Here is a 15,571-nt window from a genome sequence, read left to right on the forward strand (position 1 = left end):
GGCAAATCGAATAATCATGGAAAAAACGTTGGGGTAATTTCTAGAATACCCACCTACTATAATCTCTGTTACCACTGACAGGGTCATTAGATATAAATCACTGCATTACCAGCTATATACATGTTTTACAACATAGACTGGTGTGGACATTATTTTGTGAGAAATCACCAAAGAGCAAGATCATAATTCAAAGCAATATATAGACTTCTAAAGAAAATGTGACTGGTGACCTATCATGGTATGGCATAATAGGTCATGCATTTTTTAAGATTGCAGTTTAGCACAAGTAGTAAAGTTGAACTTACATAGGGCAAACAACTACAGCTGTAAAACCTCCAAACTAGGACCCTTGCGGTCAAATTTTATGGAAATGAGCCAACCATTGATTCATAACAACCAAATATGTCATTGTTACTGGGTCGTATTAAAATGTAGTGGAATTTATGCAGAAAGTCAAAGTAAAAATAAAACCTGCTTCATGACAAAAAAATTCTCTTGGCTATGGCGAGCTCAAAACGAGGTGTTAGCATGTGCGTATAGTGTAAACATATCACATTCTCTAAAGTCTGGGACAAAGTTATCTTGAGAACTAACATCTCTAACCTGAAGATAAATCTGAGGTTTCCTGGGGCTAATCTCCAGAAAAAAATGCTACATTTTTTATGCAAGTATGATTTTGGGTGAAATTTGATCATTTAAGGCTGTGATAAATCAACCTGTGAGTCCTTAAGACCAATAAATATGAAACGGCACTGAATTAACATTTTGCCATCTAGCAGAATTATAATACATCAGAACTCCCAATTAATAAACTGAGTTATTGAGTTTGAATTCAGCGCTCATTATCCTACAGCAACGCTAGCGAGTCACTCTTTTATGGTCTCATGCTGTCATCTGTAAACAATCATACTAGCACTCGTCTTTCCTGCATCTAAATATGGTCATAGTGTTTGCAAAGACCAGACATCTGTGGCCATGAGTATTACAGAGAATTGGTGGTTGGGGGAAGTGTGCAATAGAGATACTGTGAGACAGTGGAAGAGATAGAGGAATCCTTTGGGGGTTTATCTTTCCCTTAAAGATTTCCCAAAAGAACAAAAGAAAAGCAAGAAAGACGATTCCAATCAGTTTGCACATAGATGTTTAGTGTGCTAAGGGCTGAGCAATATATATTGAACATTAGGATTTTATATAGAATCCATTGAATATTGTGATGATTTGAATGTGTTTTTTATTTGCTCATTCAGTTAAACTAGTTTCTCAATTCTTCCTTGTATAAAAGTGTTAAGGCAAGTCCCCATTTCTGGTGGAGGAAAATGCCCTTCTAGTGTGGATGAGAGGCGTAAACATAGCGAAAATGATGTGTCTTTAAATGAAAACCAATGAAAGTGGAACACATCCTTTTTTCGTTTAAAAGCTCTCAGTTTCCTAAGGTCTTTGTTTTCCAAAGTATGCCGTTATGGACAGCGTTTTCAAAAGTCCCCATTTTCAGTGGAGAAAAATGCCATTCTAGTGTGGATGAGAGGTGTAAACATAGCAAAATGTATGTGTTTTCGAATAAAAACAAATAAAAGTGGAATGCATCGCTTCCGTTTTAAAGTTCCATTTTCGGTTTCCTACAGCCTTCGTTTTCCAATATATGCCCTTATGGAGAGCGTTTTTGAAAGTCCTCATTTTCAGTGAAAGAAAATGCCATTCTAGTGTGGATGAGAGGCATAAAAGTAACAAAACTGATGCGTTTTCAAACGAAAAGGTCTTAAAAGTGGAAAACATCTTTTTTTCGTTTAAAAGCTCTCAGTTTCCTAAGGTCTTTGTTTTCCGAAGTATGCAGTAATGAGGATAGTTTTCGAAAGTCTCTGTTTTTCGGTGGAGGAAAGATGTACAACATAGTAAAATTGGTGTAAAAAAGAATCAAGCCATGTTTTCCATACGGTTCCATACTCATTGGGGCAACGTCCACACTAATACGCTTTCATTTGACGCATTGATTTTGCTACATTTCTGGCTCGCCTCCACACTGGAATGGTAGCGACATCAATGCGTTTTCAAACAAAAACATATTAGTGTGGACGTTGCCATAGTGAGTATGGAACCGAATGGAATTGGTCCTAGAGTGCGGACAGAGCTCTAGAGCCAATGCTACTTTCACGAACACATTTCTTCACTGTATCGTCCTTTCTTGCATTTTCTCTCTTTCAACTGCGGTGAAACCTTTTCCCACGGAGGCGTAGAGTAAAAGATAACACAGCCGAAGAGAAAGAGCAGATTAAACACAGTGCATCACAGTTATCCAGCGGCACATTACGAGAGATAAGCGTTACATCGAAGTCTAAATCCTTCTAAGGAAGAGGACTCTTTGATGTGCAACTCTCAGTCCCTCTTTGCATCCCTCTGTTCAGGCAATTTCATCATAAAGGGAATATTTGGCAGAGGTCAGCATTGACTTAAACCCAGCACAGGTCAATAACTTCTGACTTGGGAGCAAAATTCTTGCACCTCAAAGCTCCTATTTTGCTGTGCAAGATGTGTTGTTAAAAGGGAAATGGTTGAAGAAACAGGTCATTTCGACTAATTACTAAGCCCATAGAATCTGTGGAATTCTGCTGAATGGATTTAAAGGAACAGTACATGCAAAAATAAAAATCTGTCATTAATTATTCACATCCCAAACTCATACACAAATAGTCCTTACAAAAATAAAATAAAGAAATAATAAAAAAAATATATAAAACATACAAAAGGGCAAGAAATGTTTCGAATTTAGAATCTTCATTTAGGATCTGCGTAAATATGCATGTTTATGCACACAGATCCCATGCAGGCTTAGTAATTACTAATCGTTGCACACTTCAGTGCACGGCTCTTATAAAGGGAGTTGGTTTGCAGTCTATGTGAGTCTATGTTCACCATATTGGTAAATCACTCATCCCTGCTGTAGTTCTGGAATGCAGGCTGCATGAAAAGACGGGTCTTGACATCTCTACGTCTCTTACACACCCAGGGCAGGTTGGAGTAATTTACATTCAAACACAGATGAGCCCATAGGGCAGACATTCCATTTATGCAGTATACTTGTTATTGCTCTACCCTCAAAGTAGAAATTTCTTTGCAAACAGTTCCCAGGAAAAGCACTTCTTGTTTTATTAAAAGAGTCAAGATGTCATCAAATGTCTCGAAACAACTTAAAGGTGCACTCAGTATTTGTTTGCTGCTTAACTTTTAATCAGAATGAAATAATAAAAGGGTGGCTGTGGCTCAGGTGGTACAGCGAGTCGGCCGCTAATCGCACTGTTGGCCGTTCGACAAGGCACTGAACCCCAAATTGCTCCCAATGGCAATGGCTAGTAAGACCTTTGATATGAGATTTTTGTATTTTTTTTCTGTAACAAGACACACTTACTTAAACCTTGTTAGATATTTTTATTTCTCTAGAGAATGTATTTTTCATACAAGTGTATCTTGTCTTACTGTACTGGCAGATTTTTATGTCACTTTATATTAACTTGATTATAGTCAAAACAGGTGAATAAATCTGCCAGGTCTGAAGCATTAATCCAAAGTATTTAGAGAACATTACTGACATTGTGTAATCTAATGGAATATGTTACAAATGACGTTTTACTGCATGTATTATGTAATCTGTAGTGGAAAACATTTTTAAGAGACTACCAACCCTGCTGACTGCAAATAGAAATGACATTAGTAACAAAGAACTTGGGATTTTGCGTGATGCTGCATCTACACCACTAGTTGTCAGCACAACAAACATACAAACTTTAATAAAAAGTGAATGCCCATTTTTTCAGAGGTCTTGGTTCCAGGAAAAAAAAAAATTCGATTAAATGTATCCAATTGCTTTTCAAAAACACCTATAGTTAACAGAAATAGTTCTGAGCTATGAACTAAACCAACCGGCTCAGAGATTAATAACAACATTTCAACATTTGATTTAAAGCAAATAACATATTTTAAAAAATGGGTAAACTTTCTACAATTCTTGCTTGCCACAAATTCCCTTTCCATGTAACAGTGACTTCTCTGATTGCGAAAGGATTGTGGGTGTAGTACTTCATCAGGAATTAGGCAAACACAATGTTTTTTAAATATAGTTGAAGATTAATCACTTATGGCTGATATTATTGAAAGCAGGGCTGGACTGGTAATCTGGCATACCGGCAATTTTCCCTGCACTTTTGGGCTGATCTCGGGCATAATGGCCATCGGTAGAACAGAGCGGGCCGGTGGTCCGGCCGCAAAATGTGCTGAATGGGCCGCGATAAAAAACAATAAGCGGCCTCGTTATGCAGAACGGACCACAAAATGGCGCCGCAAAATGCAGAAAAGGACAGCGAACACGCCCAATGCACAACATTTGGCTTATCCCCGCTCAACAGTTGGGCCAGTTGCCATGTAAAATCCCAGGCCGATTTCTCTTCCCAGTCCAGCCCTGCTTGAAAGGTATTTCCGTTCGCTAAAAATAATTTGATACTAAATGGGATATTTACTATTAGAACCCGAATGTTATAGTCTATAATCAATCTCGGATCGTTTGCCATCTATATCGGCTTCTTAATGTCTTCACTGAAATTGATGCCATGATCATATTCTGAAAACAAATCCGGGCATCATCCAGCACCACAGTGATGACTAAGATTCAGCTGATTACTGATCACTAGCAAAATAGACCAGCTTCCACATTCTGTCACCTCTGAACTTCCTCTGGACATGAATAGAGGAAATGGACTGACTGAACAAAGACTGCTCAATCTTTTCAGTTAGGGAACAGGGGAGATGTGTGCTAAAACAATGATCAAACACATTGCATGAATATTAATGAAGCCCCTCAGAATGCTAAAAGGCAGAATTGCAAAAAAAAAAAAGAGAGAGAGAGAGACTGTTTTCATACAGGTTTTCCAAGCAGTCTCCCCGTCTTCCATTGGTCAAACAAAAAAAAATGTCCCGCCCCAAATTCAGAACACTGGTTAAGCCAATGTTGCTGTGTTGAACAGGGTTGGATGCTCGAACAAACACAGCAATGTTTTTGCAATGGATTACTTATAGTTAACTCTATTAAACTGGAATTAGATTAAGTATTTTAACACTGAAATTGAACACTTAATTGAAGATAAATCAATGCTTTTCCTTTTTCAACACAAGAAACCAACATTCAAATGACCCAAAGATGACTTGTGATTTATCCAGACATGCACGGCCATTAACAACTTGTAACAGCTTCCCACCCTCCACATTTCCATAACAGATATCAGGCAAGCGACCAAACAGCCAAGTGATTTCCATTAATGCTCGCACTACTGTTTTAATATTCAAATGGCATTGCCAGACAACACAAGGGAAGAAATTCCTTTGAAATGGAGCTTTGTCAGCGTACACACATTTAAAGGGGATTTCCATTGAATGTCACTCAAACGTTTGGGAATTTCTTGTCTTTCGAATAGGAATCTCATATGCTACAACACATTTTCCTTAAAGGTGAAGCGTTTCATTTCTGCACCACTAGCATCACCGAACAGAACTGCAAAAACAATCACTATTTTCAAATAGGTTTCCCCAAACAATCCCCTTGTATATTATTGGTTTGAAAAAACAATTATAAACGTATATTTATCTCCGGATATTAACACTGGATTGGAGAAAGTATTTTATCATTAAAAAAACCGCAATGCACCTTTCTGACGTCAGATTAAATCTACTCTTTAATATTAATGCACAAATGAATATTAATAAAACTGTGAACTGAGAGAACCCAGCACTAGCATCTTCCCTGGTGTCTTATGATGCAATTCTCCAAAGAAAGTGAAACCCTCAAAAGCAAAAATTTCTCTCTCTCGGTTGATTAGACGCACTTGAGACTTGCACTATTTCCCACGCTTCAAGATGTGGGCATATGTATGCAAGATCTTTGATACACAACATAATGAAAGGTGACAGGGAGGTCAAATCGGTAGACTCTTAACGTGGGAACATGGCTTATTACAGGCTGTTTTAATGAATATTAGGGGCCATTTACACCCAACATGTTTTTCTATTGGTCTGCGCTGTTTTCCAATGTTTTATTTTTCAATGTAAACATGTACAAGACAAACGTCTTTGCCGTTGTACCACATATACATTTTTAGTGACTTGTGCAGGAGCGTAGCATTTTTTAAATAGCGTGTCAAGTTAAAAACACATCTGGAGAACCTGCGTTCTGTCTATTCTAGCTTTATTTAGTGCAACACATTCAATCTGAACAGACCATTAGTTATGTCATGGTATGAGGTTAAAATAACAAAACCATTTAATTATAAACCGTGGTAGTGTTTCCCAAGATTAAAAAAAACGATTACTTAGAATAAGAAAAAATAAAGATTGATTTTAGTCAAAATGTGCAAAGTGAAGTTACAATTATTTGACCAAGTAGATTAAATACATTTGGGGTAATATATATATACTGTGAAATGGGTCTTTTAATGGCTAATACAATGCTGATATCTAGATAGGAGGGTAACAAATATATTATGCAAATATATGCATCAATGTTTCTAACAGAATTCAGCTCTTGTAGCAGGGGAATTAATAATAAGAATAATAATACATATAGCTGCAAGTGGCAATTATCATGGCCATGTGGAGAATACCAAAATATTAATAATCAAATCTGAAACAACAGATCCTGTGGACCAACTGCTTTGGTCACAGTTGCACAAATATAATTTTCTTAAGTTATACCGCCACCTGTGATCGGTAATTGATGAAATTTTACATGTGACCTCATACTACTTTGTTGTCCTTGTGTACCAAGTTTTGTTAAATTTGAATGCAACGCTCACAAGATACAGGCCAGTTAGTCATAATGGGCCACATCGAAAAGCATAAAAGCATATAACTTCTAAATGACTTAACGAATCAACGTTCCTTTGATTACATGTTTTCAGGAGGATATGTAGAAGATGTATACTAAATATCATGTGATTTAATCAAACGGCCCAGGAAGAGGTTGAAAAAGTACCTTTAAGACATAATTAAAAATGGCCGATGGGCAATATGGCCGACGGGGGTAAAATTGGTATCCATGCACTCGGTATGTCCTAAGGAGTACAAGGACCCTAGTCTCAAGATAATATCCCACATTTCTTAAAAGTTCTAAGCAAAAATAAATGTAACACTGAGGATTCAGTAGCTGCTGAAAAGCAGTGCAGCAAACACTGATATGCATTACATAATTCCAATGTGAAATGTGTAATCGGAGCCCTTTGTGTACCCTTTGTCTTCATTTGCCAGACAAGCAGATAGTCTTGCACCAAACTCATGCCATTGATTAAGCCAATGTTGTCGTGTCGGGCTGGTCAGGATTCTTAGATAAAGAGTAATATTTTATTAGCACCACAGTAGCACCACACTTTTCTGAGAAAATCAATCTACAAATAGCTTGTCTTTGTATTAACTGGGATAGAGCAAAGCATTTCAACATCAAAAGAATAATATACATCACCTTTAATGATAGCACATGAGACACACAAAACTGATGAACACATTTTACTTACACAATATTTACTCAACTTACTAATGGCCAAATATTGATACAAAAAATGCCTAAAAACATGGACTGACAAAATCCAGTTGAAGAACTGTTGAAAGATATTGATTTTAATGTATAGTTAAGGGCTCTAAACCACATATGAGAACCTACTTGAGGGCATGAATAATAGACATAATGTACATCAGTGCCTAGAGATTTAACTGAAGAAAACAACCAAAAACCATCAAGCTTCCAATACACAAGCTTTTAGATGTTATTTGGATTAGCACACAAAGCCTGTTCCACTACCCACATCAATGACAGATGAGCTGAGGAGCACTTCATAATCATACAGGCCATGTCATGTTAAAATCCCATCTATCCTTCTTTTCCTGTCAAAAAATGGAAGGTGAGAACAGAGGGAGGATTGAAAAGAGATGTGAAGCATCTGTGGCCTCCCTCGCCTCGGGTTGACAGGAAGTGGCACTGAACTCCGTGTGGACAGAGTAGCACTGTGTTCTTCTGAATGGACCACCATCATGTCCTCTATTCAAATGACATCAGATGTGCCCATAGATGGATCAACTGGTCAGTGTTCTATAGGGGTCATCCACTTCAAACTCTTCCCAAACTCTGACCAAAAACGGGTCTCGGACTATCGAGTGACCACAATTAAAAATGCAAAGCTATATACACAATTGTATACATAAAAAATATATAGTATGGTATAGAGTAAAAAATACCATACCATATTATACTTGCATGAATCAAAATATGGTTTTAGGGTAAATTTTACAAAACATGTCCAAGTGACATTTCCCCCAAAAATCAAAAGTAAAAAAATGTATTACATTTTGCATAAATAAGATGAATCCTATTTTTAGGACCAAGGACAGAGAATTTTGGGGATACCGATAACTAAGCTGGTGGAAAAGGCTGATAACCGATTAATCGGCCTATAATAAAAAAGAAAAGATTTATAGAATAAGAATAGTCTTAGTTTTTCCTACTATGAAGGGCACAGACAGACATTGAGGCTCAAAGAGTCCAAAATGAATAAATCCCAAAAAATGGTGATGCATAATGTGTGACTTTTAACTATAAACAAGTTCAATTTACACCAAGGACTCTTATTTTGAAATGACAGAGATTTACACTGGTGACCAAAAGTTTGGAAGGAAATTGGTACTTTAATTCACCAAAGTGGCATTCAACTGATCACAATGTATAGTCAGGACATTACTGATGTTAAAATACAGCACCACCAATTGAAAATAAGTAATTTTTCATCAAATCTGGACAGACCCAATTTCCAGCAGCCATCACTCCAACACCTTATCCTTGAGTAATCATGCTAAATTGTTAATTTGGTACTAGAAAATCACTTGCCATTATATCAAACAGAGTTTAATCTATTTGGTTCGTTAAATGAAGCTTAACATTGTCTTTGTGTTTGTTTTTTTGTTGTAATATTAGGTTACAAATTGCAAAAAAGAAACAGCTTTCTCTAGAAACTCGTCAGTCAATCATTGTTTTGAGGACTGAAGGTTATACAATGCTTGAAATTGCCAAAAAAACTGAATATTTCATACAAAGGTGTACACTACAGTCTTCAAAGACAACGGACAACTGGCTCTAACAAGAACTGAAAGAGATGTGGAAGTCCAGATGTACAACTAAACAAGAGGATAAGTACATCAGAGTCTCTAGTTTGAGAAATAGACGCCTCACATGTCCTCAACTGACAGCTTCATTGTATTCTACCCGCTCAGACTTGTGTGTGTGTGTGTGTGTGTGTGTGTATGTGTGTATGTGTGAGAGAGAGATGTTTTTTGTGGTTTACGAGGAAATTGTTTTAGGTTACGCACTAGTAATTATGAGGATATTATGCTATAAATGTGGTTTATGAGGACACCCCTAGTGTCCCTGTAATTCAAGCAGCTAAAAACATAAAAACATACTAAGCAAAGTTTTTTTAATTGTAAAAATGCCAAAAGGTTTCTATGACGGTTTAGTTTAGGGTTAGGGTTGGGGAATAGAATATATAATTTGTACAGTAGGGTTTCACAACCCTACTGTAAAGATGCACAACAGAGATGGCTTATATTCAGTACACTAGCTATTGTGATATTGCTTAGAGATACTAATAATACTAATAATATAACAATTTAATATTATTCTTATTATAGCGACTACTTTGAATACTCCACTTTTATACAATAGAAATATTTTTCTTCAATTTCATGAGCTCTCATTTCAGTGGGACTATTGTTTTGAAAGACCTTTGAAGTTCTTCCTGTTTTTGAAGGGTTTGTTATATATCAAGCTTTCCATGACTCACAAGCTGAAATCTCCGAGCTGCAATGGTGAAAAAGGTCATTTGAGAGTTCACAGCTATTTATACAATAAACACACTGCTCCGTGGCTCTGCAGATGGATACTATTGGACACACTGCATGAAAATCAAGCATTAGTAGTGTATTTTGCATTTGTGTGTGTGTGTGTGCACCCCTGTATACCTGTTTGTGTTCATTCTTTGGTGTGCATTTGACTGTATATTGTTTCATTAAATGACATCTTTCTACTATTTAATAATCACATTTGGCCATGTTAGCTCAATACCACTCACTTAATCACAGAAACTCCCATGTTATTGGACACTTTCATTTATGGATTAAATTAATCCAGGATTTCTGTGCATAGTGAATTTCTACAATGGCATTGGTCACTGAAAACTACTGTGTTTGAATGATGCAGCATCCAGGCAACTAGGTGTCAGTGTAAGCCACTTCGACATACTGAGAAAATTACTGAGTGCACCTTTAAGAGAAATTTTAAATGTTCCTTTGTCTTCAGCTTGGCTACTGATTTGAAAAAAAAAAATCATACTGTGTGTCTCTAGTTTCAATCTTAAATAGTTCTCTGTTGTCCTCTGGTTTCTCGGCACGAATCTTCCTCTCACGATCGCTTGTTCACATAACAGCATTTCAAAAGATGAAGCCACTTTTTATTGCGTGCCAATTCTCAAAGCTAGTCAACGGAAACAAGCATGTCATTAATAGCGGAGCCCAAAGCCCAGTGTATCACTCTACACAGACAGAGGGTCCCACTGCCGGGGGGACAAAGGCCTCACTACGCCAGCATGCTACAAATTAACAGGAATTTTGCCTGAAAGAGCTGCTTTCCCAATGATCTCATTTGAAGCCAACTTAAACTTCCACGGATTCACTGAGTGGCATTCACAGCATTCCGAAAGGCATTAGGGGCACTTCACGGGCCCTGTGCTCCCTCTTTGAGAGAGCTCAATACTGCTATGAGCACATCTAATTAAGAGCACTGGTTCTTTCTCATGAAAGTACCCATAAGGACTGTCAACAGCCACGGGTATTGCAATAGAACAACAGGCAAACACAACTGAAGACTGGATGCATTAGCTAATTGCTCTAAGTCACTATAGGGTAAACATCTAACAGGATTCAAGCACAACCCCAACAGATTTAAGGAATACCTATAAGTTACTATTCGTTCATTCATTACAAACACACAAGAAACAGACAAAGCAGTTCAATTGTGAAGTACTGTATACACCCTGGAAGAGTGTAATTTCACTACCCATCACAAATAATGCGTATGAAAGGCTGACATTTGAAGGCAGCTATGAGAGAATTCTTTATTGGCGAATCACTAACAATATTGCTCATACTTGTGGTTAGGAATTTGAACAAACCCCTAATCCTAAGTACTAAACTTTGGTGCATAACTTGTCTAGTTGGTGGTATGGACATGAACGATACTTCAAAGGTTTGTTGAGGAGAGGTGCGGTATTACTTTTCTAAGCAATCAGAAATACGATTTTATCACCTGGTGGATGATAAAATTGGCATAAAATTCCCCCTAGCCTTACATTGAAGGAGGGACCCCACTGGAAAATGCCATGGTCATATTTAACCCCAAATCTTGACAAAACAAAAACAAACAAAAAAAACATTAAATTATACTAATTGCCTACATTTATGACGATTAAGATTTTTGCATTGTAATATTAGTTTTCAGCACATTATACATCTCAACTCTCATTACTATTGCGTTTGTTTGCTTGTTTGTTTTACGCCATCTCAGCTTCTATGGCGAGATCCAGGTTCAAAAAAAAGAAATAAAAAAACAGGTAAAAGAACCAATACAAGATTTTTAAGATCCAATTCTCATCACTGGAACATGTTTTACTTGTACTATTGTTTTCAATGAGAATTCTCGAAAAACTCAAAGGAATATTCTGGGTTAAATACAAGTTAAGGTCAATCAACAACATTTATGGCATAATATTGATTACCACAAAAATGTATTTTGACTTGCCCCTCCTTTTCTATAAAAAAAAAAGCAAAATTCTGGGTTACAGTGAGACACTTACAATGGAGGTGAACGGGGCCAATCGGTAAACGTTAAAATACTCACCATTTCAAAAGTATAGCCACAAAATGTAAACAATATGCAATTTAACATGATTTTAGTGTGAAAAGATGACTTGCTTACTTTTTCTGTGTAAAGTTAAAGCCATTTTACAGCTTTGTTGCCATGACAATGTTTTGTCGACAATGTTATATATATATATATATAAAAAGAAAGACTATTCTAAATAAATTTTTGTTCTAATCAACAAATTATGCCACAAATGTTGTCGATTTAGAACTTGTATGGAACCCGGAATTTTCCTTTAAAAGTAAAATGCTTCTAAAACCATTTTCTTAATATTTTCTTATATAAAAGATTTGAACGTTTCAAAAAGTTTAGAATGTTCATACCTTTTTTCTTAAACGTCCTCTTATATTTAATCGTAACACCCCATCTACACCGAAAACAACTCTAGGGTCCAGGGACCAGATTCACAAAACGTTCATAAGGAATTTAATTCTTCTGAACCACTATTTTCTTCTTATTTCTTTAAGAATATTTTAATGAAAAGTTAGAAAGTTAAAGTTATGAATATTTTGTATTCACAAAAAACTTAAGAATGTTCTTAACGTTTATAGATACCTTCATACGATTTCTTAAAATGCATTTTAACACCCTATCTCGCATCCATTGTAGACAGTATCATTAATTCATTATTGGAGCAATTTGCTTTTGACGTGACATGCCGAGCCACTTGTAAGAGCTTTCATAATTTTTTTGTAAGAAGATCTTCGTGAATCCGGCCTTAGAATATAACTGATGCCACGTCCACACTAATCTGGTTTTTGAAAACGCATTGATTTTGCTGTGTTTTAGTGATGGGTCGTTCATGAACGATTCGTTAATTTTGAATGAAGCTTTTATGTGACACAGAAGAACGAGTAGTCGCAGAGAGTGATTCATTCATTTTGCGTTGGCCGCACATGCGCAATGCACAACCTCCGTTCATTTCTTATGTGAAAACCGCATAAGCGCTGTACAGGAAACAGAAATTAGTTCACCTTCAACTCTTTTGGTCCGAGTCATTTGTTCTTTTGTCACGTGACAGACGTATACGCTATGCAGTGCAAAAAGAACGAATGACCCGGACAAGAAGATTCCAGAGATGATCTAATCTTTCGGTTTCTCATAATTTGTCCTTGGTTGCATTATCATTTTATCCTTATTGGGACTATAATCAAAATTTGTGCAAGTAGACGTGATGGGGAGGATTTGGCTATTGAAAATGTAACATTTTAATTAAATTCTGCTCAAATGAACGAAATGACGAATAAAGATGCGTTCATTTTGCTGAACGAGACACAAAGATCCAAGTCAGTAAAATGATCCGATCTTCCCATCACTACTAAGTTTACGCCTCACTAGAGCAGCGTTTTTCTCCACTGAAAACGCATGCCATAAGCGTACAACAAATGTGTGTGTATGAGGCCATCACTTTGCAGGTGGGATATTTGGACTTTGGCCCATAAACAACTTCCTAGCAACCATGCAGTACACCCTAACAACCACCCAGAACACCTGATGAACGGCACAGCAATGCCCTGGCAACCATCCACAACACCCTATCAGCATGGCAGCAAATCTTGCACGTGTAAACTCCAAAAACTCTAGTTCATATGTAGGCACCAAGTACATAGGTTTCCTGATACTTCAACATTCCTTGGAATTTTCTCACGGCACTCAAGCTTGAAGAATTACTCAAACCGGTGGTTGTGTATAGAAACACACATCAAGGATACATACTGACATTAATGAAGAAACACAACTGCGTAGTGAACACTCAACTAAACCCCAAGATTAAAATGGATAATGAGGCACTTTAGCAAGGACTCGACTGTCAAAGAGCTCATGATAAGCAGGATGCACAATGACAGAATTGGAGCTGGAGTCCTTGAGTATTAAAGTTTACAGAGAGGACAAAGAATGTTCAACAGAAAGATCAACAAAAATTAGCCTGGCTGGTTTATCAGCCACAATGGGCCTAACTTTGCAGAGTATTCAAATGTTGTCATGGTCTACTTCTCCTGTAAGGGATACCGTAGTCCAACCAAAACAAATCCAACCTTTTTGGATGAACGATCCCTTTAAATACAAACTACAAATGCTCACAACTTTCAAGCATTCAAGACAAGTGAGAACATGAACACAAAACAAGTGAGACAAGCAGGTCGTTCGTGATACTACATGCAGATGGGCGTGTGTGGTCGATGGGACCGTAGACTCACAACCAGTCCTGGGTTGATTTGGTTAGTACAAACCACACGATCAGTTCACTTACCTAAGAGAATTTTTCCATGATGAAATGAGGAGGCTTGGTGCAAGGACAGCAAGTGTGGGCGAAGTCTTTCTACCAAGATGTGAAGTTGTAAACCAACAAATTATAGCTGAGTTCTATGCTCAAACTCTGCTGATATGATTTTCTATGACTGCAAACCTATGATTAACAGTACAGCACTGCCTCCACATTGAAATTAGATACACTTCTCTATATACTCTATCTTTAAATGTACAGGGTTGGCTGTTCCTGGCTGGTTTCCAAACAAAAAAACTGTAAAAACAGTGGCTCTGTGGAGCTTTCCAACATGATCACACGTTAAGTCGGCATGTAGTTTCCGAAAGTTCTGGTACTCTAGAATTGGCAACATTTTCGATTCCGTCATTCAAACTGAAAACATCGCAAGTGAGTTATTTTTTTAGATTAACACACAATCTCACAATCCATTTAAACCAGCGTTTAGATGAGAAAACCAACATACTGAAAACATAAACACAACCAGCATATACTGAACACGCACTTTCATCTTAAAAACCTAACAGGCCATGCATTCATTTTATTAACGTGAAATCTGAACAAAGTAGCCTCTCATGCGTTCTATTTCAAAACAGCGGCCATTCAATCACACGCCCATCAATATAGGCTACGATATAAACTAGCGCGTTAATACTCACCCCTCAAATACTCAAAACCTCAAATGTGGCGTGCGTAAAATCCCTTCGTTCGCTGGCTGTTCTTGAATGACCTCTGCTTTATTGTTTTGGACTGTGAATGAAAATGGCTCAGCTTTCCATCGTCAATAATGTTGACCGGCTCTGATACGCGGAATGAAACGGAGAGCGTGAGCGCAATCGGTGCGCGCTCATGACGGGGATAGCCTGGGAACGCGCACAGCTGCACGAGTCGTCATTCTAAAAGGGCCGTTCACACCAAACACGTGCTTACATGAGTCCTTGTGCGATGTGTGCGTAAGGACACGTTCGGTGTGAACGGCCCCTAACAATATCACTCCGGTACCAATGTTGAATAGCGATCAGGAATATTCTGGGATGTCTAAAGATTAGTAGCCTAGCGTATTGTGTCCTGAGAAACTGCATACGTCCGAATGGCGAATGAACCCCCTGATACTTTAACGAGAAGTGCAACCTGGGGAGGCAGCAGTGGTCGGGGAGGGCAGGTGATTTGACGTGACGGTGTCTAACTCACTTCATTGCTCTGACTGGCGAGAAGTGAAGGTAACTGGGCCACGGACGTCATTGGGAGGTGACTCAGTTAAAGGAATATTCCAGGTTCGGTACAAGCTAAGCTCAATCGACAGCATTTCTTGC

At 37.6% G+C, this 15,571-nt stretch overlaps 1 protein-coding gene across 2 annotated transcripts in view; it reads right to left on the reverse strand.

Moving 5' to 3' along the window:
- The window catches only part of LOC127618850 (proto-oncogene tyrosine-protein kinase Src-like), a 58,283-nt gene extending 43,198 nt beyond the window's left edge, over positions 1–15,085 (reverse strand). For both annotated transcript variants that reach the window (XM_052091502.1, XM_052091501.1), the window contains exon 1: positions 14,918–15,085. The gene's annotated coding sequence lies outside the window, so the exon portion shown is untranslated. The remainder of the gene's footprint in view (positions 1–14,917) is intronic.
- Between the last annotated feature and the right edge of the window lie 486 nt (positions 15,086–15,571).

This window comes from Xyrauchen texanus, chromosome 25, assembly GCF_025860055.1.
Source record: "Xyrauchen texanus isolate HMW12.3.18 chromosome 25, RBS_HiC_50CHRs, whole genome shotgun sequence".
Classification (NCBI taxonomy): domain Eukaryota; kingdom Metazoa; phylum Chordata; class Actinopteri; order Cypriniformes; family Catostomidae; genus Xyrauchen; species Xyrauchen texanus.